We start from the raw sequence: 10,498 nt of genomic DNA on the forward strand, positions 1-10,498 counted from the left end.
TATAGTTATTTGGTTTCTTTTTGTCACCTTTTTTGAATATGGGAGTAACGTTAGCTAGCTTCCATTCTCTTGGGACATCTCCGGATATGATGGATTTCTTGAAAATAATTTCTAATGGAACAACAATCTCATTTTTCATTTCCTTTAAGATTCTTGGATGCCAACCGTCAGGCCCTGGTGTTTTATTAACTTTGAGTTTGTCTATACACCTTTTAATTTGTTCTTTTGTTATATTTACCGTAGTGAGTAAGTTTACCCCAGACTTTTCACAGGTTTCAGTTTGGAATTCACTTTGAGGTGTTTCGTTTACGAATACCGAGCTAAAATAATTGTTTAAGAGATTACACATTCCTTCATTTGAATATTCAAGTTGACCGTCAGCAGATAATAGTGGACCAATGTGATTCCTAACAACCTTTTTATCTCTAATGTAACTATAGAATTCTTTGGGATTCTCTTTGGATTTCTCAGCGATGTTCATTTCGTATTGTCGTTTTCTTTTTCTTATTGTCTTTTTTAAATCTCTCTGTATTGATACATAAGTTTCATAGTCATTAGATGCACCCGAGCACTTATATTTCTTATAAGCCTGTCTCTTTTTAGCAATACTTTTTTCAGTTTCTTTGTCGAGCCACTTTGGGCGAGCCTGATTTGGGGGACGTCTGTCCTTAAAAGGAATGTAAGTTTGAATCATCTTAGTGAGCGTATTTTGAAATATTTCCCACATCTGATCTACAGGCCTTTCGTTTAATTTTTCCTCCCAATCTGTAAGCTGAAGCTCCTGACGTAGTTCTATGAACTGAGCTTTACTGAAATCGGGTATTTTAGAAGCACAAGTATCTATTCTAAAATTGTTTAGGAGTTTGAATCTGACTAAGTTGTGATCGCTATTTGCAACAGATTCACCGACTTCTACATCAGTTGCCATGCTTTCGCGGCTAGTGATCAATAAATCGAGTAAGTTTCCATATCTTGTGGGCTCTTTTACATGCTGAATTAAGTAATTGTCACCAAGAAAATCAATCAAGCGACTACCTATATGGCCATGTTCAAGGGTCATCCAATCAATGTCAGTAAAATTGAAATCACCCATTATCAATAAATCCCGGTTGCAGAAACTAGACAGTTCTTGAAATAACAGTTTGTCGTCTGCTAATGATAATGTCTTTGGCCTATATATTACACCTATATTCATTTTTTGTCCATTTGTTTGGGTTAACTCAACCCACAAACTGTCATATGCATCCTGTTTCACTTTCTCTAAAACACAAGCATGAAAATTGTTTTTAACGTACAATAGAACACCCCCACCTTTCTTGTGGTTTCTATCCTGATGAAAGTGTTTAAATCCCGCAATATTAAATTCAGCTTCGAACTCTGTACCATTTAACCATGTCTCAGTTATTCCTATCATATCGAGATTTTCGCTTTTGACATACGCCTGTATTTCTTGAAATTTGTTCCTAATACTACGAGCATTAAAGTACATAGTTTTAAGAAACTCCTGATTATTTCTTTTTGACACATTTTGAGTTTCAATATCGTGTCTTATATTATCATTTTGTTTTTTATTTATGCCTTGCTCTATATTATTATTATTTGGTCCTTCATTGACATTCAATGCCTCATTAACATTTCTCCTATCAAAATTAACATTTCCCCCATCACGGACATCTGGTCGATTACGGTCATCCGATCTATTTTGTACATTTTGTCCCCCTACGTCACCGTGATTCACGCCGGCCTCCCGTCGTTCAGTGACATTATGTCCGGCATCCCTTTCTAAAATTATATTTTGTCCTCCAGTGACATTATATCCTACCGTGATATTTTTTCCTCCACTATAATTACATCCCATCGTGATCTTTTGTCTTCCACTGTCATTACATCCTATCTTGATATTTTGGCCTTCATTGACATTCTGTCCGGTATCTCTTCCTAAAATTATATTTTGTTCTTCACTGACATTATATCCTACCGTGATATTTTCTCCTCCATTATCATTACATCCTATCGTGATATTTTGTTCTCCACTATCATTATTTCCCATCGTGATCTTTTGTCCTCCACTGTCATTACATCCCATTGTGACATTTTGTCCTAAGACATTACATCCTAATGTGTCATTTCGTCCTCTAGCGATATTACATCCTATCATGATATTTTGGCCTTCATTGACATTCTGTCCGGTATCCCTTCCTAAAATTACATTTTGGCCTTCAATGACATTATATCCTACCGTGATATTTTCTCCTCCATTATCATTACATCCTATCGTGATATTTTGTTCTCCTTTACCATTACTTCCCATCGTGATCTTTTGTCCTCCACTGTCATTATATCCCATTGCGACATTTTGTCCTATGACATTATATCCTAATGTGACATTTCGTCCTCTAGCGACATTATATCCTAAAATTATATTTTGTCCTATACTGGTACATTGTTCTACATTAATGCTATACTCTACACTGTTTTCCCAAGTACATTCTATTTCCCCTTCCCTTTGGCCTTCTACCCTAAAAAAGGAGCTGGTTCATTACAAACTCCCACAATGAGGTTTGTAAGAACATCTTTGCCTCTGCGGGTAAGGTGGATCCCATCAGAAGCGTAAAGGTCATGGCGCCTAGAAAAGAGATACCAAGGATCAAGAAAGTGGTATCCCAATTGTGTGCACAACTGCGATATCCTATCATTGATCCCTATGGCTCTACTGTTCCAACACGAACCTGCGTAGATCCTCGGGAGGATCCCACAGACTACGTGACGGCTCCCACGTTCCTTCATCTCCTGAAGGAGGACCTTGTAATTCCGAACAAGCTCCTCTGATCTCACCCTACCTACATCGTTACTACCCGTATGTACAATCGTAACCGTGTTCTTCCGTCCTTGCTCCCTGATGGACCGGGTACAATCAACGATCCCACGGCCCGGTTGACATACAAGCTTGCAACGTCGCTTAGTCTTTCGCTGCAGGATGTCGTCATAGCCTCGAACCATGGAGTCCCCCACCACCAAGAACTCCTGGTTTTCAGCCACTTCATCCTCCAGTAGAGCAAAACGATTGACTAGAGCCAGCGGTTGCTCCACAGGGCACACGTCTACCGAACGCGGGCTCGACAAACGGGACCCCACGGAGCGCCACTCGCTCATGGCAGTGACAGTAGGTGAAGAAGTGGAACGCTCTTTGGGTTGTGGGGAGGGTTCACTCTTCTCACGGAGCGCACTCCTGAGAAGCCGAATTTCCTCCTCACACATCCTGAGACGGACCTCTAGGTTCACGCAACCTTCACAAGCCATTTCGCTCCAGGTAATGGATCAAGAAAAAAGTAGGTACACGTTGTTAATAGGTGACTTCAATGCTAAAGTGGGGAATAAGATGAGCGATGAGACGTTCGTTAGTAAGTTTGGAGTAGGTGAAAGAAATGACAGAGGCGAAATTTGAGTCAATTCTGCAGAGAACTACAACATGAGAATAATAAACACTTTCTTCCAAAATCGTGTAGGTCGTATATGGACGTGGAGAAGTCCAAATGGAACAAGAAAGAACGAAATAGACTTCATATTAGATGAGAGCAAAAGTGTTAACAATGTTACGGTGATAAATAAAGTCAACATAGAATGGTAGGTTGCACAACTTAATTTAATTTCAGAGCCGAAAGAAATAAAATAATTTTAAGGAAGAAAATAAGCCTTGCATAGATTAAGAATAATAATAAGAAATTTCAGTGAGAAATTAAAAATAGATTCGAAGCTCTAAGAACTAATGAGGACACCTTGGAAGAAATTCATTTAAATTTAGTGAATTTCATTAGGGAATCGGCAGAGAAAGTAGGAAGTACAAAAAACATTAGAGAAACAAATACTTCTAAGCTACAAATGACCTAATTAAAAGAAGAAGGACCATGTAGATTAAAAGCAGGAGAGACAAAATGGAAAGAGTAGGACTAAACAAACTTATCAACAAAAGACAGAGATTAGAGAAAAGAAAGAGAATCATGGATGAAATAGAGGAAATTATTCGGAACGGTATAAATATTAAAGTGATCGAGCGCAAACATCCTTTAGGAAGACAGCAAATGATATGTTTGAAAGACAAAAATGGAGAAATAATTAAATGTAGAGACAAAATGGTAAAAAGAGTAGAAATATTTTACCAAGAACTTTACTCGTCGAGGACCGTAATTGAGTCAGTAAATTCATCTATAGACGTTAGTAGTGTACCAGAGATCACCAGGGAAGAAGTGGAATTTGCTCTAAAAACTATGAAACAAGGAAAAGCACCTGGGAAAGATGGTATATCGATAGATCTGTTGAAAGACGCAGGGAAATTCGTTCATATTAAATTAGCTCAGTTGTACAACAAGTGCTTACGTCAAGAAAGCGTTCCTGATGCGTGGTGCAATGCTATAGAGATTTTGCTTCATAAAAAAAAGGAGACCAGAAGGACCTTAGTAACTATCGACCGATTAGCTTGTTATCAAACGTATATAAAGTATTTTCCAATATCCTTACAAATAGACTAATTCAAGTTTTAGATGGAAACCAACCGAGAGAACAGGCAGGTTTTAGGAGTGGATATTCGACCCTAGACCATTTTCACGGGATAAACCAACTAATCGAAAAAATGAAAGAACACAATATATCTCTGTGATTATCTTTTGTAGATTACGAGAAGGTCTTTGACACGGTAGAACAAATAGCAATACTAAACTCACTTCGCAAGCAGGGTACAAACGAACAGATCGTAAAAGTTTTAGAAAAGATTTTTGCGAAAGGTACCGCTCTAATTCGACAACATAAATATACAGAAAACATCAAGACCGAGAAAGGAGTACGGCAAGGCGATACAATTTCACCCAAACTATTTACAGCTTGCTTGGAGGATATTTTCAGAAGAGTGAGTTGGGAAAAGAAAGGTTTAAAGATTAATGACGAGTATTTGAACCACCTAAGGTTTGTGGATGACATTATTCTTATTTCAGAAAGAGCAGAATACTTGCAAGATATGCTGAGTGATCTAAACAAGGAAAGTGTCAAATTAGGTTTAAAAATTAATAAAAGTAAAACCAAAGTAATGTTCAACACGAAAGTTCAAAGGAAAGATATTCTAATTCATGATAAGAGTTTTGAGGAAGTTGAAGAGTTTAGTTATTTAGGCCAGATGGTGAAAGTGATGAAAGATCATGATAATGAAATAAAAGGACGCATTATAATTAGTTGGAAAGTGGTAAGTATAATAAGATTCTGAGAGGCTCTCTACCTTTATGTTTGAAACGTAAAGTTTACAATCAATGCATCCTACCAGCAATAATCTACGGGTTTGAGACTTGGAAACTAACAAACGCAATGGAAACAAAACTAAGGACAGCACAGAGGAGAATGGAGAGATCAATGATGGGAATAACGCTGAGAGACCGAAAGAGAGCAAGTTGGGTTAGAGAGCAGACTAGAGTGAAAGATATTGTGGAAGCAGTAAAAGGGAGGAAGTGGAATTGGGTAGGTAAGTTAGTGCGAACGACTGATGAGCGATGGAACAAGTGTGTTACTGAGTGGACACCGCGAGATGGGAAGCAAGGAAGAGGGAGACCAGTCAGAAGGTGGAGAGACGATATTGAGAATTTTGCAGGAGTGACGTGGCCGAGGATGGGGCGGTCGTGTGAATCATGGAATGCTATGAAGGAGGCCTATGTTCAGCAGTGGACTGATTTGATTGATTTATTTATTTATTGTTGTCAACTCTATTCTTGTTTGGCCCCAGTAAACTTTTTTACAGTCTTTAAAAGGTCGTTTGTAAAACCCAGGCTAGTATCCACATTCGTCCCACGGTGTACATTCAGTACTTTCCTAAAACACTGTTAGGATAATTGAATATCATGTTGATTGGTAGTGATTTGGAAAAGGCGTTAATTGAATCATTGCATGTTAATATGATGTTGGTATTACTAAAAATGTACTTGTTTTCGGGGTTGGGTGCCTTATGAAAGTTACTTTTAGCCTTGCTCAGAGCTTTGGAAAAAAACCACACCGGATATCCTGACTTTGAGAGTTGTGAATTCACAAGTTCTAATTCTTTGTCTAGGTGTTGTGGGCTACATATCCTTAAAACTTTTAGATAGAGACCCGAAGCTACGCTACATTTTATGTTATCGGGGTGGGGGCTGAAAAAAAATTAAATAGTTGCCGGAATGGGTGGGCTTACTGTATACAGAAAAGGACAATTGGTCCGGACACCTGATAACCAATATGCCCAGAAAAGGTATTTCACCTCCTTCCCACTCCACCTTGAAATTTATGCTGTGTGCTAGTCTGTTTAATTTTTCAAGGAAGACACTGAAAGAGCCTCATTTCTTATCACAAACAGTAAAAAAATATCATCGACATATTTATACCAAAACATATCAATTGGCTTGATATCTGGTAATAGTTCGCACTCAAAATATTCCATTTAAAATTGGCAAGAAATGGGAAAAAATTAGAACCCATACTGTATCCATATCTTTGTCTAAAATCAGAATCTTTGAAGAAAAAACATAAGTGTTGAGACATAAGCGGGTAGGTCTAATTATTTTTGGAACTGAAAGAGTGAGTTGATGTTGGTATTGATGCTGTTTGATTTCCAAGAATCTTAAAACATCATCTATTTTGACATTAAAGAATAGGAAAACAATATCAATGTTTAGTAATTTGCTATTCTTAGGTATACTATGATCACAAAATATTCATTGTTTAATGTGAGTGTTAGAGAAACTTCCTAGAAACGGTGATAAAATTCCTGTGAGTCATTTAGGTACCTTGTTAGTGCAAGCATTTCTATTTGAAATTATGTCTAAGGGGATGTCTTCTTTATGAATTCATGGATGAGTCTTACTTTGTTAGATAATTCATCTCTTATGAATTTACGGGCTCCTTGTTAAATTCTGTCGCGGTATTTTGAGGGAGTTTTTGGTAAGATGTTCATAAGTTTCCTTATCTGCTTACACTACCTGGGTGAGTGTGCAGTGAATTCTAGATTGCTTGAGTAAACAATATCGCATGCGGATTTGTAACGGCGGATCTGATTGGAAGAAGAGTGGTGGAAGAGGAGAAAATTCAATTGGTTCACGATTGTTAGATCGCGCCCTTAGGGGAGGTTCTTAGATATAAAATTAAAGATCATTGGGCTAAAGAAATCATGACGTCACTGCAGAATTGACCTAGGACCCAAATTGAGTGTTATTGACGGGATTCCTTGCAAGAGTTTTGTATAGTGCCGTGTACTAAGATTAACAGAAGGTAGATATAGAAGAAAAGAGTGAGAAATTTTATACACACAGAAGGATCATAACTAAAGGAAAAGAACTATAAGAGTAGACGATTGGAGACATGGGGCCTACCAACTAAAATTGTGAGACAGACAGGGGACACAGATGGAGGCAGCGGTGGGATAAAATGCAACGCTACTAACGAAGGGACTGGTGATGAGAATTATTGCAAAATACTACATCTAGATTACTTAGTGCAGGATACGGTTACGAGACTGGTGCATCAAACTACAGGGCCACATAGTGCACGTAGCTACGCTGTACATGCTGAACGAGGGTACGAACTACAAGCAACAGTGTACGTTGGTACGAGGATTCGGCTACGAGGAGTGAACGAGGGACTACTACGAGGACGAGATAGTGACCGAGGTTGGTATACGCGAGGTACGTGCCGTGCGTGTGAGGATGACTACATAGGAAGCAGTCGATTCAAATTGACATTAACAATTGAAGGTGTGGCTACAAGATTGTTACGGCATGAAGTTGTTACCTCGCAAGCAAACGTTCCAAAGACTCGGAAAAAAATGGGAGTCAATAGGTTTCTTAATTTGATAGATACTTTAATACTCACTAAAAATATAGAAAAATTAAAAAGAAAATAGAAGGTTTAAAAGAAAATGTAGAGCCTGAGAACGGTAGCGTTAGGCTTATAATAAATTTCCAGCAAATGGAAGCTATCAACCATAATGAAGCTTATAAGAAGGCGTTCATTAAACATTTTAAGTCAAAGTGTGATCAGGATCCTATCAGACCTTTGGTTAGAATGTTAAAGTAGTAACAAGTAAATCCATATAATATTTAGCAAAATTGGACAGATGGTCTAGGGACATAATTTCTATGTTAAAATATTCAGATTGGACAGAAATATTTAGTGATAGATTTAATGTTTCTCAGGTTACTAATACATAATTGTTATGAGATGACTACAGAAAATGTATACAGAGATCTTAAAGAAACAAGGACTTTGGGGAAATATATTACCTTCTACAATATTATTGTGAATATAAAGTAACTAGTTCATATATTATGGCAGTGGGAATGCAACAACAGAGAGAAGTACTACAAGGAATGCTAGAATTGAATGTTACAATTGTAATACCTAGGAGCATAAAGCACAAGAGTGTTATTATGAGACTATTTGTGGAAACTGCAGATATGAAGGTCATGATGAATGTCATTGTAGAAACCCACCTTTCTGTTTGTATCACCAGAGAGTATGACATAGAACACAGGATTATAGAGCAATGCTAAGTTTTTGTATTTACCCCCAAAACATGCGAAAACCCCTCAGACACAAAACAAAACAACACTACAGATCTAACCACAGTAATACAAATATATATTATTGTGTTAGGGACAAGAGCAATAAAAGTGAAAGAAAAAACCAAGATTAAAGACAATTGTAATTTGACTATAACAACTGAAAGAACTTCTGTAAGATCTCTCATTGCGGTAGTGTTCAATAAACCTAATAAAATATTTATTGATACAGGATCTGTAGTCAGTATTCTAACTAGCAAAGTTTCAAATCAATTAAAACCGAGATTGAAAATCTTGGAACCAATCAATTACTCACTGCCAGGAGTAACAGGAAGTCAGTTAAAAACATTAGGTAAGATTGAGTTAGGGGTCATGCTACATAAAAATGAGGATTTGCATATTTCGGTGTTATTTGTAGAATGTTTTCCCAGGGGATTTATTAGTAGGATTTGCAAATATGGGAACAGGGTGGATGATCATATGTCCTGCTGAGTTAGGGATCTTAGTGAAATCACAGTTAATCTCATTTTTAAATCATCCAGACTTAGAACCAGTACCTAAAATAAGAGAATCTATTGAAATAGATAGAGAAGATAACAATGTTAGGTTGGATGATAATGGGAAAGAGCGGTCCATTCAAGAACAAATAGGACAAACAGAAAATAAAATCTCGTATAGTGAACCCAAGCCAGGTGTTCAAGAAATCCCAGAAATTACTCAAAATTCATCAACTTCAAATGAAGCTTTGTTAATTGTGGAAGATGGTGTAATAAAGTCAACATTATTACACTCCAGCGGGATACAAGTGCAGTTGAAAGAAGTCACTGTAGACTGAAATGTTAAGCATCCCAGAATAAATTAGGATAAATGGTTGAAATTGGACTCCGATATTTATAAGACAAACAAGAACATGGTAGAAATATTAGTGATTAGTACTTTGAATAAAGACAGTCTTAAGAAAAGGTACACATATAGGGTATTTTCAAGTTTGCACAAAACTCATTAAGATTATAAATGGGAATACTGTTCAGGTGGAATCACCAATTTCATCAATATGTTTAGTTTAGAAAGAAACAGATTTGGAAGAGAAATACAAGAATCAGCTAGGGCCTACCAGTTGTCCTGAGTTGGATGAAACCCTTGCTACATTACTTTTGAAGCACAATAAAGCAATTGCTTTGCCAGGGGACGCCTTGGGCAAAACGACGGTTTTAAAACATCAGATCAAATTAAAACCAGGGATTCCTCCTATTTATATACCTCCCTATAGATTACCAATTTCCAAAATAGTCATTGTAGATATATTGATCGGTGATATGCTATCGCAGGATATTATTGAACATGGTAAAAGTGAATGGAATTTCCTTTGATTCTGGTGCCAAAGTCAGATGGTACCATGCGTCCAGTTATTGACTATAAGGAATTGAAAAAAAAAACAGACTTCTGTTAATAGAAAATAAGTATTTTAGCACTATAGATATAAAGTCTGCTTTCTGGCAGATCGAGTTGCATGAAAATTCATGAAAATACACAGCCTTCTCTACACCATGGGGGCAGCTCAGTCTGCTCGTGACCTCAGCTGGAGAGCTCGTTTTTCTGCACAGACACCAGCTAGCAAATACCTGTGAAGTTTATATCTCCGAATAGTGTTAAGTGATTGTGTTGTGTTTTTGTAATTGTATACGTATAGCGCTATACAGTTACAGATATAAGATAGTGTAGTGTTCTATTTAAATTCAAAACAGCATTCTGTTACTGTACTCCAAAGGTAGGAGAAATAGTATAAGGTAAGCAGAGTAAGCTTCGTGCATTTAGTTTATTAGAGATCGATTTTTTTCTCTCTTTGGCTTGTGAAGGTTGTGTGAACCTGGAGGACCGTCTCAGGATGTGCGAGGAGGAAATTCGTCTTCTCAGGATTGCGCTCTGTGAGAAGA

Source organism: Oratosquilla oratoria, chromosome 25 (assembly GCF_046742065.1).
Source record: "Oratosquilla oratoria isolate Oo_2021 chromosome 25, ASM4674206v1, whole genome shotgun sequence".
NCBI lineage: Eukaryota > Metazoa > Arthropoda > Malacostraca > Stomatopoda > Squillidae > Oratosquilla > Oratosquilla oratoria.